Source organism: Bufo bufo, chromosome 2 (assembly GCF_905171765.1).
Source record: "Bufo bufo chromosome 2, aBufBuf1.1, whole genome shotgun sequence".
Taxonomy (NCBI): domain Eukaryota; kingdom Metazoa; phylum Chordata; class Amphibia; order Anura; family Bufonidae; genus Bufo; species Bufo bufo.
Window position 1 is genome coordinate 449,264,839 of NC_053390.1, and position 19,357 is coordinate 449,284,195.

Here is a 19,357-nt window from a genome sequence, read left to right on the forward strand (position 1 = left end):
TATAATAATACATATAATGTACTAATAAATATAAATATAATAAAGAAGTAGAAAAGTGATTAATCTGTGTTATATGGTGAGTAGGCCGATCTGGAATGAAGGATCTGGTCTGCAATACCAAAATCTAATCTGAAACCCAAAAAACGCTTATGCGGTTTCCATGCGTTTTTTTGGGGGAAGATGCGTTTTTTGCAGTATAATGTGCCCCATGGTCTAATTAGTCTAATCTATAAAGGAAATGATCCAGAAAGATTGCTAAATGGTCCATTCATACCAAAATCAATATACGGATATCCTGTAATGAAAATTAATTAAGTGCTGTACTGTGAATATTGATTTAAAGTGTGTCAATATTTATGCATAAATCACATTACATAACGTGAAACCTACCAGTGAAATAAATATAATGATACATATAATATACTAATAAATATAAATATAATAGAAAAGTAGAAAGGTGACAGTGCTTCTTTTCAGGTGTTTAATCGGTGTTGTAAGGTGGGTAGGCCCATCACAGAGGGGGGGGGGTCGCAGTGCTGATAGACAGCCAAACATGCGACCCCTCATCTGTCGAGGGGCACACCCACCATTAGATTCTCACAGGAATCCGAAAATTTCAAGGTCTGCATTGAGACCTTTCGGAATGAGGCTTCCAAATTCATAAATTTTCCTTGACTCTGCTCTGGACATGGTGTCTAAGTGTTTCCCTCCTCGCCAATTTTTATCAATCCTTTCCAGAGCAGTAAATGTTAACCCCCTATAATCTTTGTTGTGGGCCTCCTTAAAATGTCTTGAGAGAGAATGTTTCATATATCCGTTTTTTATATTTGTCAGATGTTCTGAAATCCTTGTTTTTAGAGCTCTTTTGGTCCGGCCTATATACTGTTTTCGGCATGGACATTGTATCAAATAAATTACACTGGTAGAATCACATGTAAGAAAATGTTTGATTTCTACCGAAAACGAGTTCTGAGTTGAGGTGATCTGTGTTATTCTTTTTGAAAATGACGTGTTTTTACACCCACGACATTTGCCACACCTATAAAAACCCTTAAGTCCAATCCAATTGTGCATTATACTTGGTTTTTTATCTTTATGTTTAATTGATGGGGCTATCTTAATCCCTAAATTGGGTGCCCTAGTATAAGTTATTTGGGGTACCACAGGTACCAATGGACCCAAGAGTTTGTCTTGTAAGATATGATGCCAATGCTGTTTAATGATTGACCCTATTTATCTATACTGGATGGAATAAGGCAGGATAAGTCTAAAATTCGCATTATTAGGTGTAGTTTGTTGTACTTTTAGTAAAAGAAACGTTTCTCTAGGTATATTTCTTATTTTCTCAAGGGCTTCCTCTATGGTTTCGGATGGATATTCTCTCTCTAAGAATTTTTCTTTCATAGTTGACGCCTCTGTTTCGAATTGTGAATTCTCCGTGCAATTTCGCTTTAAACGCCGGAATTGTCCGAAGGGGACGTTTAAAAGCCAATTTGGTAAATGGCAGCTTGAATATCGAATAAAGCCATTCCTCTCTATTTGCTTTTGAAATGTGCTACAAATGTATTTATTATCTTTCTGGGTATTTAAAAGATCTAGATATTCTATTTCCTTTTTATTCTCATTCGATGTGAACACTAAATTATAATCATTTTGGTTCAATCCGGCTATGAATGCTACGAGTTCTTCCTCTTTTCCTTTCCATATTAGTAGCACGTCATCAATGTACCTTTGCCAGAGCACCAGGTTGCCCCCACGCTGTGGATCAATGTGTTGCCGTTCCCAATGTGCAAGGAACAGATTTGCATAGCTGGGGGCAAACCTGGTGCCCATGGCAGTACCTTTAACTTGTAGGTAATGATGTCCTTCAAAATAAAAATAATTATGTTCAAGGATATATTTCACCCCTTCTACTATAAAGTCTATCTGTTTAAAATTGTCCTGAGATCCCAGTATGGTTTTTAAAGCGGAGATCCCTTGCCCGTGATCTATCACAGTATATAGTGATTGTATGTGTAAAGTTGCCATTATCCAATTGGGTTTTACCCCCAACTTCTCCAACATTTGGATCACGTGTCGTGTCCTTTAGATATGATCTCATATCTTTCACTAGTGGTTGTAACCACGTATCCAAATATTTGGACAAGTTGGAAGTCAGAGACCCAATCCCCGATACTATGGGACGGCCTGGGGGGTCCACTGGGTTCTTGTGTACCTTAGGCAAACAATAGAAAACGGGAAGTCTTCCTGGTGTTCCCATTATAAAATCTAATTCTTGCTTAGATAAAATCCCCACTTCCAGGCCTCTATTACAATATTCTCCTAATTGTTTATTGTAGTCCACAGTGGGATCCACTTCTAATTTCTTATAAGTGGTTGTGTCTAATAATTGTTTAAAACATTCGTCATTGTATTTCTTTGTGTTTAAAATTACAATAGCTCCGCCTTTTTCGGCGGGGCGAATAGTGATTATTTTTTTTTTTTGGAGCTCTTTGATTGTCATTATCGCTTTATTTGTTAAATTGTGGTAACCTCTTTTTTTCTCTTTTATTTTTCTCAGATCTGCTTCAACATTTTTCTGAAAACTAGCTATCTCTGGTCCTATTTCGTTCCTGGGAAAATTCCTGGATTTATTCCTAAGATTTGTATGTAGGAAGTTCTCATCTTTATGAATTTCAGTGGTTATAGGATTTTTCCAAAAATATTTTTCAAGACATATTTTTTGTCTAGCCTAGCTGTATTATAAGGAATAGACTGACACCTTTGGCTTGCGATAGTGTGCACATCCTTTTGGACTTTTTTGAGTTTTTATTGAAGTTTTAGATTTTAGGGATTTTTAGGGTATTGATATTGTTATTTTTGTCATTGTACTGTATGTCCGCTGCAGCGACTGTTTAGTATTTTAACATTGTATTGCAACATTGCTTTTTAATATATTTTGCCAATTAAATATTGTGTATTAATACCACTACTATTGCTCTATTTCCATGCGAGTGAGTGCCAGTCTCATAATATATATATATATGTAAAAATACACCCCAAAACACATTGCCCTACTTCTGAGTACGGCGATACCACATGTGTGACACTTTTTTGCAGCCTAGGGGCCCAAATTCCAATGAGAATCTTTACAATTTCACAGGGCATTTTTTACGCATTTGGATTCCAAACTACTTTTCACGCTTTAGGTCCCCTAAAATACCAGGGCAGTATAAATACTCCACAAGTGACCCCATTTTGGAAACAAGACACCCCAAGGTATTCCGTGAGCGGCATGGCGAGTTCCTAGATTATTATTTTTTTGGCACAAGTTAGCGGAAAATTATTTATTTTTTATTTATTTTTCTCTTACAAAGTCTCATATTCCACTAACTTGTGACAAAAAATAAAATTTTACATGAACTCGCCATGCCCCTCACGAAATACCTTGGGGTGTCTTCTTTCCAAAATGGGGTCACATGTGGGGTATTTATACTGCCCTGGCATTTTAGGGGCCCTAAAGCGTGAGAAGAAGTCTGGAATATAAATGTCTAAAAAAATTTACGCATTTGGATTCCGTGAGGGGTATGGTGAGTTCATGTGAGATTTTATTTTTTGTCACAAGTTAGTGGAATATGAGACTTTGTAAGCAAAAACAAAAAAACAATAAAAAAAAACTATTGTGACAAAAAAAAAAAATCTTCTATGAACTCGCCATGCCCCTCAAAAGTAATCTTTTTTTTGCGCCGCAGCGATTTTACGGTGTTTTTGCAGTGATAATAAAAAAAAATTCTGTCACTGCGGTGGGGCGGACTGAACGCAAGTGAGCGCACAAGATCAGGCCTGATCGGGCGAACACTGCGTTTTTTCTAGAGCCTATAGAACATGTCCTATTCTTGTCCGCAATTGCGGACAAGAAAATACATTTTCTATATAGTTCTGGCAATGTGCGGATCTGCAAAATGCCGGTGTCCGTGTTTTGCGGATCTGCGGTGTCCGTGTTTTGCGGATCCGTGGATCCGCAAAACACATACGGGCGTCTGAATGGAGCCTTACGGGGGGTGATCAATGACAGGGGGTTGATCAATGACAGGGGGGTGATCAGGGAGTCTATATGGGGCGATCACCCCCCTGTAAGGCTCCATTCAGACGTCCGTATGTGTTTTGCGGATCCGCGGATCCATAAAACACATACGGACGTCTGACTGGAGCCTTACAAGGGGGTGATCAATGACAGGGGGGTGATCAGGGAGTCTATATGGAGTGATCACCCCCCTGTCATTGATCACCCCCCTGTAAGGCTCCATTCAGACGTCCGAATTTATTTTTCGGATAAGTGGATCCGCAAAACACATACGGGCGTCTGAATGGAGCCTTACAGGGGGGTGATCAATGGCCAGGGGGTGATCAGGGAGTCTATATGGGGTTATCACCCCCCTGTCATTGATCACCCCCCTGTAAGGCTCCATTCAGACGTCCGTATGTGTTTTGCGGATCCGCGGATCCGCAAAACACATACGGACGTCTGAATGGAGCCTTACAGGGGGGTGATCAATGACAGGGGGGTGATCAATGACAGGGGGGTGATCAGGGAGTCTATATGGGGTGATCACCCCCCTGTAAGGCTCCATTCAGACGTCTGTATGTGTTTTGCGGATCCGCGGATCCGATCCGTGGATCCGCGGATCCGCAAAACACATACGGACGTCTGAATGGAGCCTTACAGGGGGGTGATCAATGACAGGGGGGTGATCAATGACAGGGGGGTGATCAGGGAGTCTATATGGGGTGATCACCCCCCTGTAAGGCTCCATTCAGACGTCTGTATGTGTTTTGCGGATCCGCGGATCCGCAAAACACATACGGACGTCTGAATGGAGCCTTACAGGGGGGTGATCAATGACAGGGGGGTGATCTGGGAGTCTAATATGGGGTGATCAGGGGTTAATAAGGGGTTAATAAGTGACGGGGGGGGGTGTAGTGTAGTGGTGTTTGGTGCTACTTTATAGAGCTGCCTGTGTCCTCTGGTGGTCGATCCAAGCAAAAGGGACCACCAGAACACCAGGTAGCAGGTATATTAGACGCTGTTAACAAAACAGCGTTTAATATACCTTTTAGGGGTTAAAAAAAATCGGATCTACAGCCTGCCAGCGAATGATCGCCGCTGGCAGGCTGTAGATCAGCTCGTTTACCTGCAGTTCCTGTGAACGCGCGCTCCTGTGTGCGAGCGTTCACAGGAAATCTCGCGTCTCGCGAGATGACGCGCCGGCGCGTCTAGGAGGAATGAATCGACCGCCTTCTGAACGCAATCCTGCAATAGGCGGTCCGGAGGTGGTTAAAAGGCCAAATCTGTGCAAAGATGTGGATTCATTGTCATTTTCTGTCAGGTCGTCACACGTTGTGATGGCAAAGGCAAAAAAACTGTCCCTTTTTGAACGTGGTCGGGTTGTTGAACTGCATAAGCAGGGTCTCTCATCGCTGCTGAGGTGGGACGCAGTAAGACAGTCATTTGGAATTTCTTAAATGATCCTGAGGGTTATTGTAACGGGGTGCCGAAGGCACATTCGGTCTCCCATCAGCCTTAGACCTGCTGCTTAGCTTCGGGAGCGAGGATCTGTGTTTGACCTCGTTCCCAGGGCGGCTTTGCTAGCTGGGAGGCTCCCTGATCCTAGGTCTGCCTTGAGCACCGAGCTGATCACTTGGTGCTCGACTGGTCGGTCTGTTGGTCATGTGACGTTGGCCACGTCACATGACCCTCACTCCCCACTATAAATACAGGCAGCCTGCTGGCCACAGGTTGCCTGTTAATTTAGGTTCCTGGCAGTTGTTGGATACCTGTGTACTTACCTGATCCTGTTCCCTGACGATCCTTTGCCTGCTCCTCCTGTACTGCGCATCCTTCCTGGTATATTGACCTCGGCTTCCACCTGACTATTCTTTGCGGACTCCTTTGGTACTTCTCGACTCTTCTGGTATTTATGACCCCGGCTTCTCCTGACCTTTCTTTGCTTATCCCTCTGTACTGCGTTGTCCTCTTGGTTTTGACCCGGTCCGTTCAATATCCGTTATTTGTCTTGTCTGTCCTTCCCGTACGCATACTAAGTTAGGGACTGCCGTCCAGTTGTCCCCTGTCATCAGGACTCGTGAGGCAAGTAGGCAGGGCCAGGGGTGAGAGTGGAGTGCAGTGGTCACTATCCTCCCCCCTGTGTGTGTGTGTACGTGACCGTTACAGATTAACAGGCCCAATAACCACTGTATAATGAATCCTCTGGTAACCCTGACTGACCATGTCTCTAATCTGACGCAGATGGTGCAGGAGCTAGGGGAAAAACTCTGTTCTTTTCAGTTAGGGCACGGTTCTTCCACTCCTCAGGCCTCCAGTCCGCATTTTGAGCCCCAGATTAAGCTCCCAGAACCCTTTTCTGGAGACCGGAAGAAGTTTCTCTCTTTTAAGGAGAGTTGCAGACTTTACTTCCGATTGCGCCCCGTGTCCTCTGGCCCTGAGAGTCAACGCGTGGGCATTATCATTTCCCGACTACAGGGTGATCCCCAGGACTGGGCGTTCTCTTTACCTGCTGGCGCCAGTTGTTTAACTTCTGTGGAGGGGTTCTTTCAATTCCCTGGGTACCCTCTATGATGAACCAGACAGGGCTCTAGTAGCCGAGACGGCTCTAAAGGCACTGGTTCAGGGCAATCTACCTGCGGAGGATTATTGCACCCAATTCAGAAGGTGGTGTGTCCCCTCAGGATGGAACGAACCAGCCCTGAAGAGTCAGTTCAGGTCAGGTCTGTCTGATAATTTAAAGGATCTTCTGGTCAGTTATCAACTTCCAGAGACCTTAGAGGAGATGATGACCCTTGTTGTCCGACTTGACCGACGGGTTAGAGAGAGACGACAGGAACAACAGTTCTCTTCCCAGATGGTGGTCCAGCCAGAGGCCTATCCCAGAGACAATGCTGAGGTCTCCACTGAGGAACCCATGCAGGTTGGCATGACCCGAGGGAATCTTTGCCGCAGACGTGGAGAATGCTTTTACTGTGGAGATCCTGACCATTGGATCAACCAGTGTCCTAAGAAGGTCCTCTCTGTCAAGTCTACTAAGGCAAGGCAACCTAAAGACCAGGTACACACAGATTTTTCTAAATGTAAGCTTTTGGTACCCATTACGATTTCTCTGGGGGTAGATAAATGGCCGGATAAGGCCTTTATTGATTCTGGCTCAGCGGCCAGCTTTATTGACTCTGAGTACGCTGTAAGATTGGGTATTCCAATGTTTGCTTTACCAACTCTTATCCATGTCATGGCTATTGATGCTACTCCTCTTATTGGTGGTATGGTGAGCTCATGTACCTCAGAGATTTCTCTAACCGTGGGTGTGTGCCTTTCAGAGAGATGTCCCTTTTAGTCCTGGAGAACCTACCGGCTGAGGTGGTACTAGGGTTGCCTTGGCTTCGACTACATAACCCTACTATAGATTGGTCCAAGGGGGAGTTGGTGAGATGGGGGCCTAAGTGTGACTCGTGCTTGTCCGTGGTACAGGCTGGGGTCTCAGTAAAGTCTGATACTTTACCCACTGTTGTTAGGGAATATTCTGATGTATTCTCATCACCAACACCTGAGGTTCTACCCCCCCATAGACCTTATGATTGTACTATAGAGCTAGTAGAGGGGGCCAAGTTTCCTAAGGGGTGAATTTATAATCTTTCTAAGCCCGAACGCAAGGCCATGGAAGATTATATTAAGGAGAGTCTTGATAAAGGGCATATTAGACCTTCTGTCTCTCCTATGGGGGCGGGGTTTTTCTTCGTTAAGAAAAAAGATGGCCATGTATCGATTACCGGAGATTAAATAAAATCACTGTCCAGAATAGACACTCCCTCCCATTGATTCCGGATTTATTTAACCAGGTTCTGGGGGCAACCTGGTTTTCCAAGATTGACCTGAAAGGAGCATACAATCTAATCCGAATCAAGGAGGGAGACGAATGGAAGACGGCGTTCAATACTCCGGCAGGACACTTTGAATATCAGGTGATGCCTTTTGGACTCAGCATTGCCTCAGCTGTGTTCCAAAACTTCATGAATGACATTCTTAGGGAGTTCTTAGGTAAATTTGTTATTCTCTATCTTGACGACATTTTGATATTCTCTACTGACTTCGAATCCCATGTGTCTCATGTTAAACAAGTATTAGAGGTGTTGAGGGAGAATCAGCTATCCGTTAAGCAAGAGAAATGTGTCTTTGGTGTACAGGAGATTCTGTTTCTAGGGCATGTTCTGACTCCTCACACCTTCAAGATGGATCCTGGTAAGGTACTAGCAATTAAGGAATGGGTAAGACCTTCATCCTTAAAGGCCTTACAACGGTTCTTAGGTTTCGCCAATTACTATCGTAAATTTATTATGAATTTTTCCGTAATTGCTAAACCGTTGACCGACCTTACTAAGAAAGGGGCGGATTTTGAGAAATGGTCTACTGAGGCCATTTCTTCATCTGAAAAATTAAAAAAGGCATTCAGTAGCGCTACCATTCTGATCCAGCCTGATCAGGAGAGACCTTTTATTGTGGAGGTGGATGCGTTCGAGGACGGCGCAGGAGCAGTCCTTTCACAAGGTCCTGCTAGCCTCACTAACCTGAGACCATGTGCCTCCAGGAAATTCTGTCCCACGGAGAGAAACTACGACATAGGGAATAGGGAGCTGCTGGCCATTAAATGGACATTTGAGGAGTGGAGGCATTTTCTGGAGGGGGCAAGGCATTGTGTAACTGTTGTCACTGACCAGTTTTTTTTTTGGAGGTGTGGTCCTAAACTTTTGATCAGCTGAAAAACAGCCTGCTTCAGTTTATTTGTTGTTTTCATTAAATTGAATGCTGAAAAAATGTTTTGTCTCACTCCCATTTCTTCTTGTTGCATGTTGAAGCTCTACTTGGAACCTTGTTAAGATCCAGCCATGCTAAATATGATTTTTTTTTCCATTTTTCCATTGGTCTTAAACTTTTGATCAGGATTGTATTACAGTTTACATTTACTAGAAATCTGGAGAAGGGGTAGTTGATCCAGGGAGCTATTTCTGACTGCTTGATCGAAGGTGGGAAGGATTTTTTTCCCCTAAAATAAGGAAAATTGGTATCTACCTCAGGAGGGTTTCTTACCTTCCCCTGGATAAACTTTGCAGGCTAAGAGGCTGAACTGGATGGACCTATGTTTTTTTTAAGCAGTATGTTAAGCTTATCTGAGGAGGGCCGCAAAGACATCTGTCTGTACTACCCATATGGAAAATCTGTATAAGGAGCTCCCACTCTGGTACCATACCCCAGAGCACCTTCATAAACTCCAACTAGCCTTCCCAGTGAAAATAAGAAGATGAATCCAGCATTGAAGTTAACAACGTTGTGAGTTCCTTTATTCAAAATTGCACAGATCCGTACAGTGACAGCATTGCCTCAGTGTTCCTAAAGATCGTCTACGCGTTTCGAACAAACTTGTTCTTAATCATGACTGGCCAGAGATTCCCAGATGGCAGTACTTGTAGAGGTGAGCCTCAACCACTCCTCCCATCTCCAGGTGGTGATTGAAGATAGTAAATTGTGGCAAACACCAATCAAAGGAGCCAATGGGAAAATCTGAACCAAACATTGGTGTATGTTAACAAACAGTAAAAGTGTGTAAAACCAAATTCGTGCACTTAAAATGCATAATGTTCAAGGCCTTAGGTCTAAATCAGGGATAACAATACACAAAAACCAACTTCCCACAGTAAAAGCGGAAAGAATATGTTCCCTAGAAAATGGTCTGAACAGTAATTCCCAATGTTAAAAGTAAAGCAAAAAATACAGCTAAGTATGGCAGATCTGTCTTTATAGTTGCTCCTCTGGATAGAATAAACACATATGAACACCAGGAATGGACTCAATCCTAATATAAATACATAAGTTCTTTCTTCAAATTTAGGCCATCTGGATGCCCCGTTTTTAATTGAAGAATCCAGAAGGCTTCAGTCTGTATTAGACGCTTTTGGAAATTCCCCCCTCGGATGGAGGGCAAAACTCGCTCGATTCCAAAAGCAGAAAATGTTCGCAAGCTCCTATCATGTAATGAGATAAAGTGCCTGGCTGCATTCGAAATATTGACATACGAAGCATTGGTGACATAGTTCAAATGTTCCAGGATTCAGTTTTTTTATTTTCTTATAGTATTTCCCACATAAAGTAAATCACATTGTGTACATCTGATAACATAAATGACCCCAGTGGTATTGCAATTTATATAAGACCTAATGGGGAAATGTAGAGTATGTTCATAATCCTGGAACATTTTGGTGGGCAGGACATAACCGCAGGTCCTGCAGGGATGACTGCCGCACCGTGTGAACCAGGTATACTTTAACAAGGCACTGGCTTCGGTTCTCTGTGAAGTGGAAGCAAATAATGAAGGAGATAAAGAATGCTAGAGTGGGAGACCGTCTAGCTGCCACTCTATAGCCCTCTTGCAGTAGGCCATGTAGAATATCATCTTCATGTAGGATCGAAATACATTCCGATACTACCTGTTTGACCTGCTGGAATTGGTTGCTGTACGTAAGAACCAAGGTAGGCAGATTATTGCCGTCCTTCCCACTCACTACATCATCATCATTCCTACTTTTATTATTGCTCCCGAAAAGTAATATCTCGAGATTCTTTATCTGCGCTATTCTTTCAGCTCTTTTAATCATCCAATCAGGGTAACCCCTTGCCAGGATGCGTGCAGCGATGATGCGGCACTCAGACATCAACACCGCATCGCCACTGCAATTTATCCTGGCACGTACCATTTCACACACCGGTATTTGACTTGATAGCGTGCATCGGGTGATGGCTGTTCGCCCTCAGGATCACATTGCCAGCAACTGGCTTATGATAAGTGGATGAATGTATATTCCGATGGGGGATGCCCGTGAGGGTCAGATCAAGGAAATTAATCATGAACTTATCCTGTAAATAAGTGAATTTAAAATTATACAGATTGTCATTGAGAGCGCATAAAATCAGGTATGGCAGGCACATCGCCACTCCATATGATGAGCAAATCGTCGATGTACCTGCCATACCAATCCAGCGCTGCCGCAAATGGATTGTCTGTGGTATATATGTACCTTTCCTCCCAATATGACATCGATATGTTCGCTAATGAGGGGGAAAATTTGGCCCCCATAGAAACACCCCCGCATATGCAAAAAGAACAAGCCGTCAAAAGAAAAATAATTATGAGTTAACAGAAAATCTGTAACTTCTATGATATAATCTATAAAATACGGTTTGCTGCGGCTGTACTCGTGCAAATTGAATTCCAACGCGAGTAGAGCTATATCATGAGGAATGGAAGGATAAAGCGAAGACACGTCACTGGTAAGCCCGGTAAAATTGGGAGACCATTCTTTCTGATAGAAACTTTTAGGAACATCCCTGGTATCTTTGATATACCCTGGTACTCATTTGACAAGGGGCTGTAAAATCGCATCCAACCACTCCCCCAATTTTCCGGTCAGAGAACCAATGCCAGAGACAGTGGGGCGTAGTGGAGGTGGATTTAACCCTTTGTAGATTTTGGCTAGGGCATGTATGATGGGTGTAATAGGCGACTCCACTTGGAGATACAAAAAATGCTTATGGCTGACATGGCCTAAATCTCTGCCCTTAATCAAAAGAACAAGATATTGTACCTGAAAATCATCAATTAGATTGGATTCTAATTGTTTGTAAGTGGAGGTGTCCAGAACAATATACATCATTTGTTGTTTATACACCATTTTGTCCAATACCACCACTGCGCCCCCCTTGTCTGCCATTTTTACAATAATGTCATTCTTATTTTTTAAATCAAGAAGGGCATTTCTTTGAGATTTGGACAAGTTGTCTGAATGGGAGTTGGCTTTTTTTTGTACAGAGAGAAGCCATTTCTCAACAACCTATTGGAATAAGTCCATCCCTGGTGTATGTGAATTCAGTTTCGATAGAACCGCGAGTTCCGTGTTTGGAAATCTAAAACCTGGGAAATAGCAGCGCTACCGCCCGAATCTGACTGGAGCTCAATTAAATTGACCAAAGACAATTGTTCAGTAAAATACATGTTTGTAAACTTATTGATGCAGGAGTGTAAGTAGGAGAGCGATTTGGAAGTTTCCTCCAACCCATGAAAATGTCTCTTTACCGTTGAGGGTTGAGAATAAATCAAAATCATGGGTCAGAGCAAAGTTCAAACCAAGTCTCAAAATATCAACCTGACTGTCAGTCAATACTTCATTTGATAAGTTAAACACTTCAAAGTCATTTGCAATTCCCACAGTGGGGTTCATTTCTTGTGATGCCGAGTAGCCATGGTATGTGGCTTTCTTATGTTTGCGGCCCCCTCTTTTGGATAATTTTATTTTTTTTTTTATCCACTTTGCCTTCATTTTTAATTTTTTTATAATACGAAATTTTGTTAGACGAAGTGTTCACTTCATGTTCAGTCGAGGGATCATCATATTTAGAATTAGATTGTAAACAGTCGGATTCCGAAGAGTTAAGGCTGACAGTCCGTGTTCTGGCCTGGGACTTGTTTTTGTTCTTTGTTTTTTTGAGGATAGATCTTAGTGTATTTCGTATTTGGTCTCCCCCACTCATACACCTGTTTGTTGTGATAGTCATATAAGTCTCTTTGGAACTTTTTGTGTTTAATTTCAATGATATTTTCTTCAAGTTGGTGAACAGATGTACCTATTGTTTGTTGGAGAGCATCGTGCTCAGCAAGAAATTCATATGGTTTGAAATTAGATTTGCATTCTTCGATTTCTGTTTGCAAACCTGCTAGCTTGATACCCTCCTATTCAACAATCAAAGCCATTAATTTGAACGAACAGTCTATAAGAGTGTTATTCCATTCGTCCACGAATGAATCCGAAAAAACGACAGTAGGGATTTTCTTGAGTTTTAGACCTCTGGGTATCATCGATTTTTCTAAATATTTAGTGAGAGTTGTGTGATCCCACCATGATCTTATTTTTTGTAGTAGAAGTTTTTCCAATTCAAATCCTAGGTTGTTCATTCCTAGCTGATTTTGTATGGGTTTGTCATCCGTGGAAAAAACTTGATCCGCTTTAGTTTTGCGGTCAGGAGAAGATACAAACGCCATATTTAGGTTTGCAAATAGGAACACACTAGAGGAACAAATGCTGCAATGTACACTGCATTCGGATCTGACGGAACCAACTTTGGAAGGGGATAGGCAGGGAGACACGGAAAAGCTTGATAAACTCGTAACATTGTGGACGGTAACCAGCTCACCTGCTGCCTCTATCCCATGGATTGTCTTCCTTGATGCACGGAAACTTTGGTGAGACCATATAACTTGCGAAAATAGGAAGATGAATCCAGCATCGAAGTTAACAACGTTGTGAGTTCCTTTATTCAAAATTGCACAGATCCGTACAGTGACAGCATCGCCTCAGTGTTCCTAAAGATCGTCTACAAACGTGTTCTTAATCATGACTGGCCAGAGATTCCCAGATGGCAGTACTTGTAGAGGTGAGCCTCAACCACTCCTCCGATCTCAGGGTGGTGATTGAAGGTAGTAAATTGTGGCAAACCCCAATCAAAGGAGCCAATGGGAAAATCCGTACCAAACATTGGTGTATGGCAGGGGTGGCCAACCCGTGGCTCGCGAGCCGCATGAGGCTCCTTGCGCCTTCATTTGCGGCTCGCAGGGGAGCGGTGCGGCCAGCGATTACTCTCATCTCTGCAGCGCATAAGTGAAGCGGTGGAAGGCTGGAACGAGGTGGAAGAGTGGAGGATTCAGAGCGCCGAGAGCGGGCACGTGACTCAGTCACTCACTGAAACTCCGCCTCCTCCTCCGGCAGAGAAGGCGAAGCTGCAGTGCTTAACCCCGCCACCAGCCGCCGATGTGCCTGCCCACGGCCCCACACCCCCATCTGTGAGTGTGCCAGCCCAGCAGCCAGATTCATCAGACCGCGGGCTGGGTCTATGGGGACGGCAAGAAGTGGCGCAGCAAGCAAGGAGGACCTGCTTCCAGCTTCATAGTAAATTTTAATGAATGTTAATGGTGGACAGCAGGGCATGGCAGTGGGCACTCAATCAGAGCAGCAGTGGCAGAGAGACTCACTGAGGCCAGCAGAAGCCATTTTAGTCTGATTACAGCCACTCTGCAGCTTTGGCTCTAATCTGACTGAAATGGCTGCTGCTGGCCTCAGTCTCTCTGCCACTGCTGATCTTCCTTTTTTTTTCACAGGTGCCACTGCCCAGCACACCAAGTGTGTTTGAGCATATGGGCGGTCTTCTAAGCATGGGTGGTCATCTGAGCATATGGGCAGTCATCTGAGCATAAGGCGGTCATCTGAGCATAGAGCAGTCATATGAGCATAGAGCGGTCATCTGAGCATAGGGCGGTCATCTGAGCATAAGGCGGTCATCTGAGTATAAGGCGGTCATCTGAGTATAAGGCAGTCATCTGAGCATAAGGCGGTCATCTGAGCATAGAGCGGGCATCTGAGCATAAGGCAGTCATCTGAGTATAGGGCAGTCATCTGAGTATAAGGCGGTCATCTGAGCATAAGGCGGTCATCTGAGCATGGGGCGGTCATCTGAGCATAAGGCGGTCATCTGAGCATGCGGCGGTCATCTGAGAATAAGGCGGTCATCTCAGCATAAGGCAGTCATCTCAGCATAAGGCGGTCATCTCAGCATAAGCCGGTCATCTGAGCATAAGGCGGTCATCTGAGCATGGGCGGTCATCTGAGCATGGGGCGGTCATCTGAGCATGGGGTGGTCTTCTAAGCATGGGTGGTCATCTGAGCATATGGGCAGTCATCTGAGCATAAGGCGGTCATCTGAGCATAGAGCGGTCATCTGAGCATAGAGCGGTCATCTGAGCATAGGGCGGTCATCTGAGCATAAGGCGGTCATCTGAGCATAAGGCAGTCATCTGAGTATAAGGCAGTCATCTGAGCATAAGGCGGTCATCTGAGCATAGAGCGGGCATCTGAGCATAAGGCAGTCATCTGAGTATAGGGCAGTCATCTGAGTATAAGGCGGTCATCTGAGCATAAGGCGGTCATCTGAGCATGGGGCAGTCATCTGAGCATAAGGCGGTCATCTGAGCATGCGGCGGTCATCTGAGAATAAGGCGGTCATCTCAGCATAAGGCAGTCATCTCAGCATAAGGCGGTCATCTCAGCATAAGCCGGTCATCTGAGCATAAGGCGGTCATGTGAGCATGGGCGGTCATCTGAGCATGGGGCGGTCATCTGAGCATGGGGCGGTCATCTGAGCATGGGGCGGTCATCTGAGAAATCTTGAAACACATTGTGAAAAACAAAGATTGCAAGAAGTCTCACTAAAGCTGTCTACACTAAAGGTAGAAAAGGTGGTTTAAATGCACTTTTAAATGTTTGATAACTCAATTGCAGTAATACTGTCGTGTGCACGCATATTTGTGTAAACGGATAGCTTGTGGCTCCTGGCAGTCATACGATTTTTTTTTCTGGCTCTTTGTGTCTGTAAGGTTGGCCACCCCTGGTGTATGGTAACAATCCGTATAATTTAAAATTCACTTATTTACAGGATAAGTTCACAATTAATTTCCTTGATCTGACCCTCACTGGCATCCCCCATCGGAATTTACATTCATCCACTTATCATAAGCCAGTTGCTGGCAATGCGATCCTGAGGACGAACAGCCATCACCCGATGCACACTATCAAGTCCATACCGGTGGGTGAAATGGTACGTGTCAGGATAAATTGCAGTGACGATGCAGCGTTCATGTCTGAGTACCGCATAGTCGCTGCACGCATCCTGGCAAGGGGTTACCCTGATTGGATGATTAAAAGAGCTGAAAGAATAGCGCAGATGAAGAATCGCGAGACATTACTTTTCGGGAGCAATAATAAAAGTAGGAATGATGATGATGTAGTGAGTGGAAAGGACGGCAATAATCTGCCTACCTTGGTTCTTACGTACAGCAACCAATTCCAGCAGGTCAAACAGGTAGTATCGGAATGTATTTCGATCCTACATGAAGATGATATTTTACATGGCCTACTGCAAGAGGGCTATAGAGTGGCAGCTAGACGGTCTCCCACTCTAGCATCTTCCAAGCATCTTCTTTATCTCCTTCATTATTTGCTTCCACTCCACAGAGAACCGAAGCCAGTGCCCGGTTAAAGTATACCGGGTTCACACGGTGCGGCAGTCATCCCTGCAGGACCTGCGGTTATGTCCTGCCCACCAAAATGTTCCAGGATTCTGAACATACTCTACATTTCCCATTAGGTCTTATCAATTGCAATACCACTGGAGTCATTTATGTTATCAGATGTACACAATGTGATTTACTTTATGTGGGAAGTAGAATAAGAAAATTGAAAAACAGAATCCTGGAACATTTGAACTATGTCACCAATGCTTCGTATGTCAATATTTTGAATGCAGCCAGGCACTTTATTTCAGTACATGATAGGAGCTTGCGAACATTTTCTGCTTTTGGAATCGAGCGAGTTTTGCCGTCCATCCGAGGGGGCAATTTCCAAAAGCGTCTAATACAGAGGGAAGCCTTCTGGATTCTTCGATTAAAAAAGAGGCATTCAGATGGCCTAAATTTGAAGAAAGAACTTATGTATTTATATTAGGATTGAGTCCATTCCTGGTGTTCATATGTGTTTATTCTATCCAGAGGAGCAACTATGAAGACAGATCTGCCATACTAAGGCTACTTTCACACTTGCATTCGGGGTTCCGCTTGTGAGTTCCGTTTGAAGGGTCTCACAAGCGGCCCCGAACGCATCTGTCCAGCCCCAATGCATTCTGAGTGGATGCGGATCTGCTCAGAATGCCTCAGTCTGGCACCGTTTGGCCTCCGTTCCGCTCAGCAGGCGGACACCCGAACGCAGCTTGCAGCGTTCGGGTGTCCGCCTGGCCGTGTGGAGCCAAACGGATCCGTCCAGACTTACAATGTAAGTCAATGGGGACGGATCAGTTTGAAGATGACACAATATGGTGCAATTTCAAACTGATCCGTCCCCCATTGACTTTCAATGCAAAGTCAGGACGGATCCGTCTGACTAACTTTTAGACTTAGATTATTTTTTTTTTATATAATGCAGACGGATACGTTCTGAACGGATACCATCGTTTGCATTATAGGAGCGGATCCGTCTGTGCAGACACCACGCAAGTGTGAAAGTAGCCTTAGCTGTATTTTTTGCTTTGCTTTTAACATTGGGAATTACTGTTCAGACCATGCGGTTTTCTAGGGAACATATTCTTTCCGCTTTTACTGTGGGAAGTTGGTTTTTCTGTATTGTTATCCCTGATTTAGACCTAAGGCCTTGAACATTATGCATTTTAAGTGCACGAATTTGGTTTTGCACACTTTTACTGTTTGTTAACATACACCAATGTTTGGTTCAGATTTTCCCATTGGCTCCTTTGATTGGGATTTGCCACAAGTTATACACATCCAGCGAATTTATAAATGCTTATAATAGAGTCAAGAAAAATCTAAAGTGTTCCAGCAGAGTTGACCCTTATAAAACGTAACCTTTAATCTTAAATAGTTAATACAAGGAACCCACCACGGTGGTTCACCAGTGTGAGCTGTGAAGGAAAGATAGTGCTCAGATACAGATAAGATAAATGTAGATATCTACACAGGGTACCCAGCCCTTAGGGCGGTCATGCAAATAGGCGTAACCAGGGCACAGAATGGGGAGTGTCAGATGTCTCACCTATCCCTGCACTTACCATGAATAAGACCTCAGCCCAGGGACGTCTCCTGATGGTAGGGACTCCCTGTCCTCCAACCTTGACTAACTGCCCTTATTGTACCCTGCTGCTAACATGCAATAGAGGGGTACCCTGTGATAAGACAGAATCTGTATCACGGGTTCATAGTGTCACCCGTGATAAACAGCAACCCATGTAGATGAATAGGTCAAAAAGGTGCTGGGGTGTGGATCTCACCTTCAGCACCATAAACAAGCCCCTAACAGGGCACCGAGGGGACTGATACCTCCCTCGGCTTTGTACACTCAACCCCGACGCATTTCCCCTATTCATAGGTTCATCAGGGGGTATAAAATCAACAATGGGTGAGAAACTGTCAATACATGATGAGTAAGATATACTCAGATATAAACGGAGGATCCGCGGCCAGATAACGAGGATACTGGTGTGAACACAGGACCCAGGGGAACAGCAGATAAGTCCCAACTGTAAATAATAAATATATATGTATCAGGGGGATAGATTAAAGATAATTTCCATTAGTTACCCCCTGTACAGCACTTACTTAGCTCAAAGCATGAGGTAAAATAAACCAGAGGCCCACAAGGATGAGGGGCCAACAGTCTGCCCGAAGCTGTGAAAAAGATAATAAGTACTTGCAATGTCGACATAAAATAAAACTTGCTATACCAAGTGAAGGTCCAGTACTCACAGAACCTCGCGTTCTAATGCCGTCCTGATCCTCCTGATCGTCACACACTATGCTGCCACCACGATCCCTATAAATACCCCCCTGTTCAGGTGTTTAATCTGCGCGCGCTTAGACGTCAGATGATTAGCTTCTGGTCACGTGGTATCGCTGAGTACATCACTTCCGGTCTATAAGACGCATATGCTCATCATATCCGGTCTGTGGAACGCAGTGCTGCTAGCTGCTGTTATTTTTGTCACTAAGACAACGGCGACGTCACTTCCAGTTCACGATATCTCTTAGTGCGTCATGCTCAGTCACTGGAGCACAGGACTCAGGTATAGATTGCTCACCACACTGCCGCAATGAGTCGCAATCTGCGCTAGTATGTCCCAGCATATTCATATGATTGGGCATCCCGTCGCAATGAACAAACAGCAGACAACAGGGAGTTATAACAGTAGGGATAGGGTGGTTAACAAATGTGACCCCATATTATTGAAGATCTCCTACAAGTACTTATTATCTTTTTCACAGCTTCGGGCAGACTGTTGGCCCCTCATCCTTGTGGGCTTCTGGTTTATTTTACCTCATGCTTTGAGCTAAGTAAGTGTTACACAGGGGGTAATCAATGGCAATTACTTTCAATCTATCCCCCTGATACTGGCTGAGTGTACAAAGCTGAGGGAGGTATCAGTCCCCTCGGTGCCCTGTTAGGGGCTTGTTTACGGTGCTGAAGGTGAGATCCACACCCCAGCACCTTTTTGACTTCTTAATCTACATGGGTTGCTGTTTATCATGGGTGACACTATGACCCCGTGATACAGATTCTGTCTTATCACAGGGTACCCCTCTATTGCATGTTAGCAGCAGGGTACAATAAGGGCAGTTAGTCAAGGTTCGAGGACAGGGAGTCCCTACCATCA